The sequence below is a fragment of the Vulpes vulpes genome, chromosome 10 (assembly GCF_048418805.1).
Source record: "Vulpes vulpes isolate BD-2025 chromosome 10, VulVul3, whole genome shotgun sequence".
Lineage (NCBI taxonomy): Eukaryota > Metazoa > Chordata > Mammalia > Carnivora > Canidae > Vulpes > Vulpes vulpes.
Genome location: NC_132789.1, coordinates 55,019,267 through 55,033,688, shown reverse-complemented (window position 1 = coordinate 55,033,688; position 14,422 = coordinate 55,019,267).

Here is a 14,422-nt window from a genome sequence, read left to right as displayed (position 1 = left end):
TGCTTTTTAACCTGCTAGAATTACAGCTCCATTAAATTGAAGAAACTTGAAAAGCTGATATATGGACTTCTTCTGGGAATAAGAAAATATTTAGTACTCATACAAGGAGGACAAAATATTTTATCATTTACAGATACACGGAGAACTTTTAGCTATAGTTAACAAATCCAGCCATAGGTGAAAAGCAAATATGGACACACTTAACATGTAAAAACTCCTAAAAAAAAAAAATATGTATTTTCATTCAACAAGTATTCTGAGTTGCAAATATATGCTAAGCATTGTGCTAATAACTGAAGTGATTATGATTCTTTTTTTTTCCTTTGGCTTCTTCACTTGAACATTTTGCTTTCCTTTTTTTAATAATAAATTTATTTTTTATTGGTGTTCAATTTGCCAGCATACAGAATAACACCCAGTGCTCATCCCGTCAAGTGGCCCCCTCAGTGTCCATCACCCATTCACCCTCACCCCTTGCCCTCCTCCCATTCCACCACCCCTAGTTCGTTTCCCAGAGTTAGGAGTCTTTCACGTTCTGTCTCCCTTTCTGATATTTCCTACCCATTTCTTCTCCCTTCCCTTCTATTCCCTTTCACTATTATTTATATTCCCCAAATGAATGAGACCATATAATGTTTGTCCTTCTCCGATTGACTTATTTAACTCAGCACAATACTCTCCAGTTCCATCCACGTTGAAGCAAATGGAGTGATTATGATTCTAAACAGGCTAGAAGAGATACTATCCCTCACAGAGTAAGCATTCTAATATGGAAGACAAGGTACAAAGTAATTGTAGATTTTGATAACTACCATAAACAAATAAAGCAATGTGATAAAGAGCAAGTAAGAGGTGCCAGCTTTAGATAACACGGTGACTGTAATACAGTGAACAAGGGAGGAGTATGAGAGGAGTTTGAACAGGTAGCCGAAAGTCAGAATCTACAGAGTCCTGTAGGTCATGGGAAGGAGTTTTGGCTTGATTCTAAAAAGGATGGAAAGAATTTGAAAGAATTTCTTTAAAGTAACTGAAATTGTTTCATAAATGTTTTTAGAATATCACTCTAGAAGGATCAGATAGGGAAAAATGGGAGACCAGGTAAATGGCTGCCTTCCAGAAAAGAACCAATAATAGTTACACTAGGATATACTGGCAATGGAAATAGGCATAAATGGATAGATTCAGTGTTTTTAAGAGATAAGACATTTTAAAACATGGATTAATGTGAAAGCAGTAAAAACAAAGAGAAATGGACAAATTAAGTTTTTTTAGAAGTAGAAATGACCGGAATTGCCTTAATTACTAGTAACGGAAAACTAAATTGTTTAGACTTACTTCCCACAGGATAAAGAAATTTGATAAAATGTATCGAAATATAAGAAGATAGAAAAGAACAACAGCAGTGGTTTTTGGTGATTCAGAAACCAGACAGATAAACACTAAAACACCAAACCTTCTTCTCCTCTGAGAGTGTTCCCAATTGTGGCGAATTTTGGGATGCATTTCAGAGGTTTTGCAGAAAGAAGATAAGACCCAGAATCTTCCCTACATGGGGAGCCTTATAGGAAATACTCTTCATCTTAAGATGGGACACAGTTACATCTTTAGGATAAATGGAAAACAGAACTACTGGGTATTGACTCCCCAAAAAAACAAAGGCACCAATCAAAAAGATAATGCACTCTAAGTTTATTGCAGCATTATTTGCAATAGCCAAGAAATGGAAGCAACCTAAGTGTCCACTGGACAAATGGATTAGGAAGATGTGGTATGTATTCATGTATATATAATGTGTGTGCGTGTAAAATGGAATATTGATCATAAAAAGGACAAGATATTGCCATTTGCAACAACATAGATGGACCTAGGAGCATTATGCTAAGAAAAATTAGTCAGACTGAGAAAGAGAAATACCATGTCATTCATTCATATGTGGAATTTCCAAGACAAAACAAGTGAATAAACAAAAAGAATCAGATCTATCAGATCTATAAAAACAAAAAGAATCAACAAACTGATGGATGAGACATAGGAGGGAAATGGGGAGATGGGCAAAATGTGTGACGGGGAGTAGGACATACAGGCTTCCAGTTGTGGAATGAATAAGTCAGGGGAATAGAACGCGCAGCATAGGAAATATCTTCAATGCTCTGTGACAGCGCTGTATGGTGACAGATGGTAGCTACTCTGGTGGTGATCACAGCCTAACATGGAGACTTGTCAAACCACTCTGCAGTACGCCTGAAAATAATGTCACATTGCGTGTCAACTACACCCAAATAAAGACAATTTTAAAAATAAAAATGAAACAGAACTAAGTGTGCTTCCGGACCCAATTTAAATGACTTGTGAGGAAGGTTGCCTTGATTATGCATATGATGGGCCAGGGAGGAGAGAAAGATCATTAAGAAGCTTGGACCCCTGAGATACCCTCACAAGGGTAGCAGCCTAGTGTGTGTGTATATAGAGATGAAACCCAGACTTTGCCTTTGCTTCACAATAGCCCCAACAACATGTCCTGGGGTGCCTGGCAGACACAAACCCAAAGGCTCCAGGAAGTAAGGTGTTTTCCTCCTAGTTCTTAGAGAATCCCCACGTATAATTTTTCAAGGGCAGTGAGCAGACAGAGACAAAATTAACTGTAGGACTTTTCTATTGGCAACGTAACGTAACAAATTCCCACAAATTGGTAGCTTAAACAAATTTATCATGTTCTGAAGGTCAGCGGTTTGAGAAGACATCTCAGGGCTAAAAATCAAGGTGTAGGCAGGGATACATTCCCTCCTGTAGGCTCTAGGCAACGATCTATGTCCTTCCTTCCTTAGGTTGTAAAGGGTTCCCACCTTTCCTGACCTGCAGCTCCCTCTTTCACCTTCCAAGGCAGCAAGGCTGAGTGAAGTCCTTCTCATACCACCCCATGTCACTTCCCGCAGACAGGGCCATACCTAGAGAACTGAGGACACCCCCTACTCGTTAATCCTAATCCCATCTGCAAAATTCATCTCGCCACATGATGCAGCTGGTTGACAGGGCTGAGTATGTTTTTCTGAGGGTTTCAGCCATGAACAGCTTTGGAGACCCTCATGTTGCCTACTTCAATATGTAATGAAACGAGGTGCTGTGCTCGAAAGCCAATGCCTCACTCAGACAGAAGAAATAGACCACTCAGGGGTCACACACAGGGCTTAGCACACCTTATCTATAGAAGAATTCCCAGAGATAGATTTTTTTAAGTAATTATGCCTAAAGAAGGATAAGACAAAATTTGCCTGTTATCACAGTTTAGAAGGGCATAATTTCCATCTTCTACACATTGTTTCTATTTATCATGAGATAAATATCCTTCACAGGTATTGTTCCTGCTGCTACAATCCTAGAATCCTGCTCCCGATCCCACAGCATTCAAGATGTAGTTCCTTGCCATCTGGTTTTCACCATAACTGCTCAGAAATCCACTTTCTGCCTAATGTTGTTTCTGGAAAGGTGATCTATTTTTCTCTTGTTCCTTCTCAGCTATTATTGGTTTTTGAAGATTTATTCATTTATTTTAGACAGAGAAAGAACATACACATACACACATACATGTGAGCGGGGGTAGAGGTGGAGGGAAACACTGAGAGAATCTCAAGCAGACCCCCTGCTGAGCCTGGAGCCTTCCATGGGGCTCCCCCCCAGGACCCAGATCATGACCTGAGCTGAAGCCAGGAGTCCAACACTTACAAACTGAGCCACACAGGAGCCCCTGAGCCCCTATTTTTGTCCTTAGTTTCCATTGTTTATAATCTGCATGGTGCAAATTTTTAATTTTATACTATTAGAATGTGTTGGACTTCCTCTTTGAGGTTACATATTTTTGTGTTTGACTAAATCTATAGGTATTATCTCTTTAAATATCACCGGACTCTTCCTTTCTTCACAATTGCCAATTAAACTATTAGACTTCCACATTTAACTGTTCTTCCATTTTTCTTTTTTAGTCTATTCACAATGCAGTAATATACAAAGTCTTCTGATGTAGTTGCTAGTTAATTTATTCTCCTGTGTACTCTCCCATCTACTATTAAACCAGTCCATTGAATTTATCATTTTCATTATTACATGTATTTATGGGTAGTTATATTTTCTCCAAAAAAAACCATTCCATATCCATTAACCAGTGTGTTGCCACATCTATGTGGTACCGGTGGATGAGGGTGTTACACCATAGAGAAGTTTAAATCAGTTGCTGTGATGGAAGATGCTCTCAGTACCTTCACCAGGAAAAGTTAGTAAGAAAACTGATGTCTAGTCTTTTAAAAAATAAGTTAAGGTTCTTACCTCTCTCTGCTTTGTTAGGGTTGGGAGGGATGGATGCTAAAAAAAAAAATGCTGACCCTAACTGTTATGGAGAAGAAATCCCTGCTGGCTCCTGACTCCAGTGGTGAAGAACAGTAGCTTCCCCCAAGTGGCAAAAAAGGGAATGTGTCAGAAAAAATGAGTCTAAATACCATAGAAAACAAATCTATATGCCGAATATTACTGTCCACTAAGGCAGAAGAAACTTCCAGTGAATTTCCAATTTGTAAAATAGAAGGGATGAGGTCTTTGCAAACTTGATCCTAATAAAAGCGTTCTCATTACAATAGAAAGTTCCCTGCCATGTTGTACACAAAATTTGGAATCTTTGTTCAAATTACAATGGGAACATATTTCCATTTGGGATAGTACAAAAGCCAATAGGTGGCAACCTGCAGTGTGCCTACCACAGATGGCATTAAGATAGAAAGAACTGATCCTAGACAAAATTATTATTAGTGAAATGCATCTTGGCTCCTGTTCACTCTACCTTTTGTACCTCAATTCCCAATCGCCGTATATGTATTGTGGTTTTGCTCCCTGAAACTGACTGTTGATGCACAGAGATCCCCACATTACATGTTAATGACCTATAAATGCTTTATATTTCAAATATTCTTTTTGCTCAAATGCAAAATAAGAATGGGCATTTTGTTACTGTCTTACTATGCCTGCCTCCAGAAATTCCCCAAAAAGTCATTCAGATGGTGAGACCTTAAACAAATATGCAGGAAACATATAAGAGGATATATTTTTGTAATGGATTATATGGGCTCCTTACACTCACCAAAAAAGAATACTTCTCTAAAAAAATACATGCACACACTAAAGTTTAGAAGAACGCTGGAAATATTTGTAAGAATCTTAGGAGAACTCATCATGCTAGAACAGTACAAAGCTAATACAATTAGGGGTGCCGGGGGGCTCAGCTGACTGAGCCTCTGCCTTTGACTCAGGTGATGATTGTAGGCCCCTGACAGGATCCTAGCTCAGTGGGGAGCCTGCTTCTCCCTCTCCCCAGGCCCCTACTCCCTGCCTATGCTCTCTCTATCTCAAATACCTTTAAATTTTTTTAAGCTAATTAAATTAGACCATTGATTGTGAAGAAAACCAAAAATATGCCAAGATGAATTTACTTCATGCATTAAGAACAAAGATGTTATAGTCTTTAAAGTGTCTATTTTTAGTTTCTCATAGCCAGAAATTTTTTTCTACATCTCTCTGGGGACTGTATATATGGCTATCTTCTTTCCCGAGAGGAACTTTGGTTTACCGAATAAAGGACAATTCATAATTAGCTTTGAGTTCAGGAGACACAGCCACATAGTCATTTCACACAACTACTTATTTTTCCTAGTTACTCCCCTGAAGGCACCAAAGCGCAAAAGGCCAAGGTAGATGTTGGCCTGAGAGACTAGCCTGCCCAAAGGACTACTGAACTGAGTTGTGACTTTTTTTTAATACACAAGGGATCGATCTCTGGAAATACATACCAAAAAAACCTGAAGAACAGAGTTCTCTCCAGCACTTCATTTCTAGTTTAAACATTTTATACAGGTGTTACTTGAATCCTTTCTTCCAAATTAAAAATTGGAAAGAAAACCTTCTAATATCTCACATGCATCTTCTCTGGGCATCTCCCCTAACAAGATTCTGGTGGTCCCTGGGCAGTTAATTGTACAAAAGGGGTTTTGTTTTTTAGTAAAAGTCCTGGAATCAACACTTTTGAGACTGAGACTGAGACTAAGAAGAAAGAACAAAGCTGACCCATTCCTCCCAGGCAGAGCTCCCAGGTATGCAGAAATTACATTGTATCCTCATCCTTTTTTTCTCTCTCTCTAGAGAAATAATACTAATTTTATGTTGTTGTTCTTGATGAAAGATCTGGAGGACAAAATCCAAATAGTTTCAATTCCTGGAAAATTTGTGGTGTTACTGTTGTAGGTATAGATGAATCTGTTTTCTAAAACATTAAATTTTTCTAGCTTTTTCACAACTCCAAGTAAGTAACTGTATGCTTTTTTGAAAATAGGGGTCCATTTTTGACTATGACCCCATAGAATATAAATTACCCAGCACCCCCCCCAAAGTAAGTAAAAATAAGGAAAAAGAGAAAGGAAAAAATTCAGAAGGCATGGAAAAAAGAAAGAGAAGAAAAGGAGGAAAAAAACGACAGATACCTCAGGTTGGGAGAAGAGCATGTCATTTGGTGGAAGGGCAACTATTCTTTGCTTATTGGGCATAGAACTCAAAGGGGCACAGGAACAATAAGTAGATAAATGTCAGATCATAAGGACCTTGTCTGTTCTGCTCCGTTGTTAGGATTTGGTCTCATGGTAATGCCTCCATTGTAGCGCAGCTTACAGCCTCAATGAACATGTCTGGATCAGGATCCTCCTCTGAGTCAGTGAGGGAATTCATTCTTCTGGGTTTTCCCTGCAGCAAGAGATTCAAGTTGTGTTTCTCAATCATCTATATTCTGACTCTTATGGGAAATGGAGCTATTATTGGTGCTATGTGATGGGACCAGCATCTCACACTCCCATGTACATCCTGCTGGGGAATTTTGCATTCCTGGAGATCTGGTTTGTCAATCCCACTGTTTGAAACACACTACAAGTATTTCTGGTTTATATAAATTTGGGACGGAGCATCTTCAAACATACAGAAGTAATATACTCAGAAACAAGAGGATCACCCTCTAGAACCCCCTCAGGTAGACTACATTCTCCCTCCATTACAACTTCTTCACCACCATCTCCCAGGCCCCCCCCCTTTTCTCCTTCTTCTTCTTCTTCTTCTTCTTCTTCTTCTTCTTCTTCTTCTTCTTTCTTCTTTTTCTTTTTTCTTTTTCTTTTCATTCTAGTTTTTTCTCATCTTCTTTAGGATTCCTGGCCTTTTATTTCTTACTACTTTGTTTTAAAATTTGTTTTTCACTTTAGTGGTCCTTTTATTTCGTTCTGATCTTTGTTTTCAATTTCTGGTCTCTGACTTCATCAGAATAATCTAAGGTAAAATTTACTTAGGTTGCAGTTGATATTCTTGACTCAGCCTGCTCATACAGCCACTCCACAGTGAGCAAAATGACTAGAAAGAAGAACTCACTACAAAAGAAAGAATCAGAAACAGTCCTCTCTGACACAGAGTTACAGAATTGGGATTACAATTCAATGCAGAAAGCCAATTCAGAAGCACAATCATAAAGCTACTGGTGGCTCTGGAAAAAAGCATAAAGGATTCAAGAAACTTCATGACTGCAGCATTTAGACCTAATCAGGCTGAAATTAAAATTCAGTTAAATGAGATTCAATCCAAACTGGAGGTCCTAACAACAGTGTTAATGAGGTTGAAGAACGAGTGTGTGACATAGAAGACAAGTTGTTGGCAAGGAAGGAAGCTGAGGAAAAAAGAGAAAAACCATTAAAAGACCACTAGGAAAGGTTAAAGGAAATAAAAGACAGCTTCAGAAGGAAATAAATCTACATTTAATTGGGGTTCCAGAGGATGCCGAGAGGGACAGAGGACCAGAAAGCAAATTGAAAACATAATAGCTGAGACCTTCCCTAATTTGGGGAGGGAAACAGGCATTCAGATCCATGAGATTGAGAAGTCCCCCCTAAAATCAATAAAAGCCATTCAACACCTCGATATTTAATAGCGAAAGTTCCAAATTCCAGAGCTAAAGAGAAAATCCTTAAAGCAGTGAGACACAAGAGATCCCTAACTTATTTGGGGGAGAAATAACAGATTAAGAGCAAACCTCTCCACAGAGACCTGGCAGTCCAGAAAGTGCTGACAGGATATATTCAGGGTCCTAAATGAGAAGAACCTGCAGCCAAGAATACTCTATCCAGCAAAGGTCTCATTCAGAATAGAAGGAGAGAGAAAGAGCTTCCTAGATAGGCAGAAACTGAAAGAATATGTGACCACCAAACCAGCTCTGCAAGAAATATTAAGGCGAGACCTTGTAAAAGAAAAAGAATGTCCAAAGAAACAATCCACAAAAACAGGGACTGAATACATAGTATGATGACACTAAATTCATATCTTTCAATAGTAACTCTGATCATAAATGGTCTTAATGACCACATCAAAAACACAGGGTTTCAGACTGGATAAGAAAAGCAAGACCCACCTATTTGCTGTCTACAAAAGACTCATTTTAGACCTAAGGACACCTACAGCCTGAAAATAAAAGGTTGGAGAACCATTTACCATTCAAATAGTACTCATAAGAAAGCAGGGGTAGCCATCCTCATATCAGATAAATTAAAGTTTATCCCAAAGACTTTAGTAAGAGATGAAGAGGGACACTATATCATATTAAAAGGATCTATCCAACAAGACTACCTAACAATCATGAATACTTATGCCCCTAGTGGGAGCTGCAAAGTATGTCAATCAATTAATAACAAAAGTAAAGACATACTTAGATGATAATACACTAATACTGGGAGACTTCAACACGGTTTTTTTTGCAAATAAAATATCTTCTAAGGACAACATCTCTAAAAAAACAAGAGCTTTAAATGATACACTGGACCAGATGGATTTCAAAGATATTTACAGAACTTTACATCCAAACGCAACTGAATACACATTCTTCTCAAGTGAAAATGGAACTTTCTCCAGAATAGAACACATACTGAGTCACAAATCGGGTCTCAACAGACCCCAAAAGTTTGGGATTGTCCCCTGCATATTTTCAGACCATAATGCCTTGAACCTTGAACTCAAACACAAGAAGAAATTTGGAAGTAACTCAAACACATGGAGGTGAAAGAGCATCCTGCTAAAAGATGAAAGGGTCAACCAGGAAATTAGGGAGGAATTAAAAAGATTCATGGAAACTAATGAAAATGAAGATACAACTGTTCAAAATCTTTGGGATACAGCAAAAGCAGTCCTGAGAGGGAAATACATTGAAATTCAAGCATCCCTCAAAAAACTGGAAAAAACTCAAATACACAAGCCTAGCTTGCACCTAAGGGAACTGGAGAAAGACAAGCAAATAAAACCTACACCCAGCAGAAGAAGAGAGTTAATAAAGATTTGAGGAGAACTCAATGAAAGAGAGACCAGCAGAACTGTAGAATGGATCAACAAAACCAGGAGTTGGTTCTTTGAAAGAATTAACAAGATAGATAAACCATAAGCCAGCCTTATTAAAAACAAAAGAGAAAGGACTCTAATTAATAAAATCACGAATGAAAAAGGAGAGATCACGACCAATACCAAGGAATTACAAACGATTTTAAAAACATAACATGGGCAGCTACACTCCAATAAATTAGGCAATCTAGAAGAAATGGACACATTTCTGGGGAACCACAAGCTACCAAAACTGGAACAGGAAGAAATAGAAAACCTGAACAGGTTGGTAACCAGGGAGGAAATTGAAGCAGTCATCAAACACCTCCCAAGACACAAAAGTCCAGGGCCAGATGGCTTCCCAGGGGAAAACTGTCAAACGTTTAAAGAAGAAGCAATACTTATTCTACTAAAGCTGTTCCAAAAGATAGAGAGGGATCGAATGCTTCCAAACTCGTTTTATGAGGCCACCATCACCTTAAATTCCAAAACAAGACAAAGACCCCACCAAAAGGGAGAATTATAGACTAATATTCCTAATGAACACAGATGCAAAAATTCTCAACAAGATACTAGCCAATAAGATCCAATAGTACCTAAGAAGATTATTCACCATGACCACGTGGGATTTATCCCCAAGACCCAAGGCTGGTTCAACACTCATAAAACAATCAATGTGATAGATCATTTGAACAAGAGAAAAAACAAGAACCATATGAATCTCTCAATAGATGCAGAGAAAGTATTTGACAAAATACAGCATCCATTCCTGATCAAAACTCTTCAGAGTGTAGGGATAAAGGGAACATTCCTCAGCATCTTAAAAGCCATCTATGAAAAGCCCACAGCAAATATCATTCTCAATGGGGAAACACTGGGAGCTGTTCCCCTTAGATCAGGAACACGACAGGGATGTCCACTCTCACCACTGCTATTCAACATAGTACTAGAAGTCTGAGCCTCAGCAATCAGACAACAAAAAGAAATAAAAGACTTTCGAATTGGCAAAGAAGTAGTCAAACTCTCCCTCTTTGCAGATGACATGATACTGTACATAGAAAACCCAAAGACGCCACCCCAAGATTGCTAGAACTCCTACAGCAGTTCGGCAGTGTGGCAGGTTACAAAATCAATGCCCAGAAGTCAGTGGCATTTCTATACACTAACAATGAGACTGAAGAAAGAGAAATTAAGGAGTCAATCCCATTTACAATTGCACACAAAAGCATGAGATACCTGGGACTAAACCTAACCAATGAGGTAAAGGATCTATACCCTAAAAACTATAGAACACTTCTGAAAGAAATTGAGGAAGACACAGTGAGATAGAAAAATATTCCATGCTCATGGATTGGAAGAATTAATATTGTGAAAATGTCATGCTACCCAGGGGAATTTACACATTTAATGCAACCCTTATCAAAATGCCATGGACTTTCTTCAGAGAGTTGGAACAAATCATCTTAAGATTTGTGTGGAATCAGAAAGGACTCTGAATAGCTAGGGGAATATTGAAAAATATAACTGGAGCCAGGGGCATCATAATGCTGGATATCAGGTTGTACTACAAAGCTGTGATCATCAAAACACTGTGTTACTGGCACACAAACAGACACATAGATCAATGGAACAGAATAGAGAACCCATAAATGAGCTCTCAACTCATGGTCAACTAATATTTGACAAAGCAGGAAAGACCATCCACTGGAAAAGGACAATCTCTTCAGTAAATGGTGCTGGGAAAATTAGACAGCCACATGCAGAAGAATGAAACTGGACCATTCTCTTATACCAGACACCAAGATAAACTCAAAATGGATGAAAGATCTAAATGTGAGATAAGAATCCATCAAAATCCTAGAGGAGAACCCAGGCAACACCCTTTTTGAACTTGGCCACAGAAACTTCTTGCAAGATACATCTATGAAGGCAAGGGAAACAAATAAAAAATGAACTTTTGGGACTTAAGATAAAAAGTTTCTGCACATCAGAAGAAATAATCAACAAAACTAAAAGACAACCTACAGAATGGGAGAAGATATTTGCAAATGAAACATCAGATAAAGGGCTAGTATCCAAGATCTATAAAGAATTTATTAAACCCAACACCCAAGAAACAAACAATCTAATCGTGAAATGGGCAAAAGACATGAAGAGAAACTTCACAGAGGAAGACAGACATGGTCAACAAGCACATGAGAAAATGCTCCGCATCACTTGCCATCACGAAAATACAAATTAAAACCACCATGAAAAAAAAACAAAAAATAAAAAATAAAACCACCATGAGAGGGGATCCCTGGGTGCCTCAGTGTTTTAGCGCCACCTAGGCATGATTGTGGAGACCCAGGATCAAGTCCCACATTGGGATCACTGCGTGGAGCCTTCTCCCACTGCCTGTGTCTCTGCCCCCCAATCTCTCTCTCTCTCTTTCTGTGTGTGTGTGTCTCATGAATAAATAAAATCTTAAAAAAAAAACACACCATGAGATACCACCTCACACCAGTGAGAATAGTGTAAATTAACAAGACGGAAACAACAAATGTTGGAGAGAATGTGGAGAAAGGGGAACCCTCTTGCACTGTTGGTGGGAATGTGAACTAGTGTAGCCACTCTGGAAAACTGTGTGGAGGTTCCTCAAGGAGTTAAAAATAAACTACCCTACCACCCAGCAATTGCACTGCTGGGGATTTACCTTAAAGATACAGAAGCAGTGAAACCCCAGAACCCCTGCACCCCAATGTTTATAGCGGCAATGTCCACAAAAGCTAAACTGTGGAAGGAGCCTCAGTGTCCATCGACAGATGATGGATAGAGAAGCTGTGGTCCATGTATACAATGGAATATTCCTCAGCCATTAGGAACAACAAATACCCACCATTTGCTTCATCGTGGATGGAACTGGAGGGTATTATGCCGGGTGAAGTAAGTCAATCTGAGTAGGAAAAACGTTATATGGTCTCATTCATTTGGGTAATATAAAAAATATTGAAAGTGATTAAAGGGGAAAGGAGAGAAAATGAGTGGGAAACATCAGAGAGGGAAACAGAACACAAGAGACTCCTAACTCTGAGAAACAAACAAGGGGTAGTGGAAGGGGAGGTGAGCAGCCAGATTGGGTGAATGGGTGATGGGCACTGAGGGGGGCACTTGATGGGATGAGCACTGGGTGTTATGCTATATGTTGGCAAATTGAACTTCAATTAAAATATATACAAAAAAAAGTCTTCACATGGCTCCAGATTTCAAATGTGGGGTACAGATCAGTCACTGGGCAGCTTCCTCTCTTTGCAATCCTGAGATTCTTTCAGTATAACAGCCTCTGCATGACAGTGAACAAGAGAATGCTGACACTAGCTCATCATTGAGTCCCTGGAAGTGATAGAAGTGTGGTCTCCACCACTTGTAATGAAATAGTGACAATTTTTAAGGAGATTTGTGTTGATTTGAAAGATTGCTGTTATTAGGCCACCATGAGAAGTAGAGGGAATCCAAAGTGACAGTGAATAATTGAAGCATTTGATTACCTGAGTGATTGCTGGCCTGGCATTTTTTTCTGTCTAGCATGTGGCCCATTTGTCACTTTCCTTACTCTTTTACACATTCTCAATTTATTCTTCAACTTTCCTCCCCAACCCCTAGGTCCCTCGTAATACAGGCATCCTCTTTCCCTAGTCCATTTCTGCCATCCTTAAGTTTTTTTAACCCCTCATCAGTTTGAATGCAGTCCCAAAGAACACTCTGGCATCCTTGCTTCTCAGTATTTTACAAGGTACTTCAGTTTGTATAGCTTATCATTTGCATTTCAGGTTTGAAATTCAGGATTTTGTGACACTGGAATAAATTACTTAACCTCTCAAAAAAAAAAAAGTCTTCAGATAAGTAAGTGTAAATATCAGATGTTATATCCAGCAAAAACTGGCATTTAATTTAGTTTAAAAGTCTACCAACTGTTTTAAATATTAAACAAAATTCTAGGAATGTTATTTCTGAGAACTTGATGAAACTCAGAATAAACTTTAGTCACTCATGAAGACTGAGAAACTAGGACAGAAAGAAAAGTACTGAATATGAAATATATTAAACTATATCAAGGCTGAACTGATGTAGTGATTTACATGATTGGGCAGTATGAAATGCCACATCTTGATAATGCAGAAATGATAGAGCTTCATTCCATTTCCATCTGGTGGCACATTAGAGACCTTTTCTGAACCTGTGACTAAAACCAAATACACATGTTTGATAAACATTTTTGAAATACTTTGGTTAGTTAGAATACTGAGAATCTAGAAATCAAATGAAATTGGAATCCCCAAGAAATAAGTGGTGAATGGAAATCAGTTTTTGTGAAGATTTTTTTTTCTGTTTTTAAGGCCACCAGATGGTAGGGACACAGATGGATAGGTGACAATGTCCAGGGCTCATACAGGGAAATCCTTTACAACAAGCTGAGATCTCAAAAGATATCATCTCAGGTTAACAGTGAAATAGATTTTTTTTTAAATCATCATCCAAAAGGCTATAAAGAGAAAAAAGAATTATGAACTATAAGTGGGATCACATATATTTTTTGAGTTTGATTTTATACTATTGAGTAGTCTGAATCACTGCTAGCTGATAATTTTATTCACAGTTTCTGATTCCAGAGAGGTAATGCCTCCTGATAGAAGGAACTACAAATACACTATGGCAGAGGCTGCCATTATTCCAGGACTTAAATTATTCTACAGATAAAAAATAAGCTTACAGTCTGACATCAGTGATCACACAAGAAAATTAAGTTCTGTGAGTGAAAGCCAGAAGAAGGGAAAGAAGAATCAAAAGCACAAAACAATTACAGAATATAAATTGCATACACTTAGCATTTTTTCAAGAAATAAAAAAGGGGTGGAAATATGAAAAAGGAGGACACTATAAAAACAAATAGGAAAATTATACGAAAGAAAGAACTAGATTCGGTTAAAAAATTCTATAGTTGTTTCTGAATACAAAC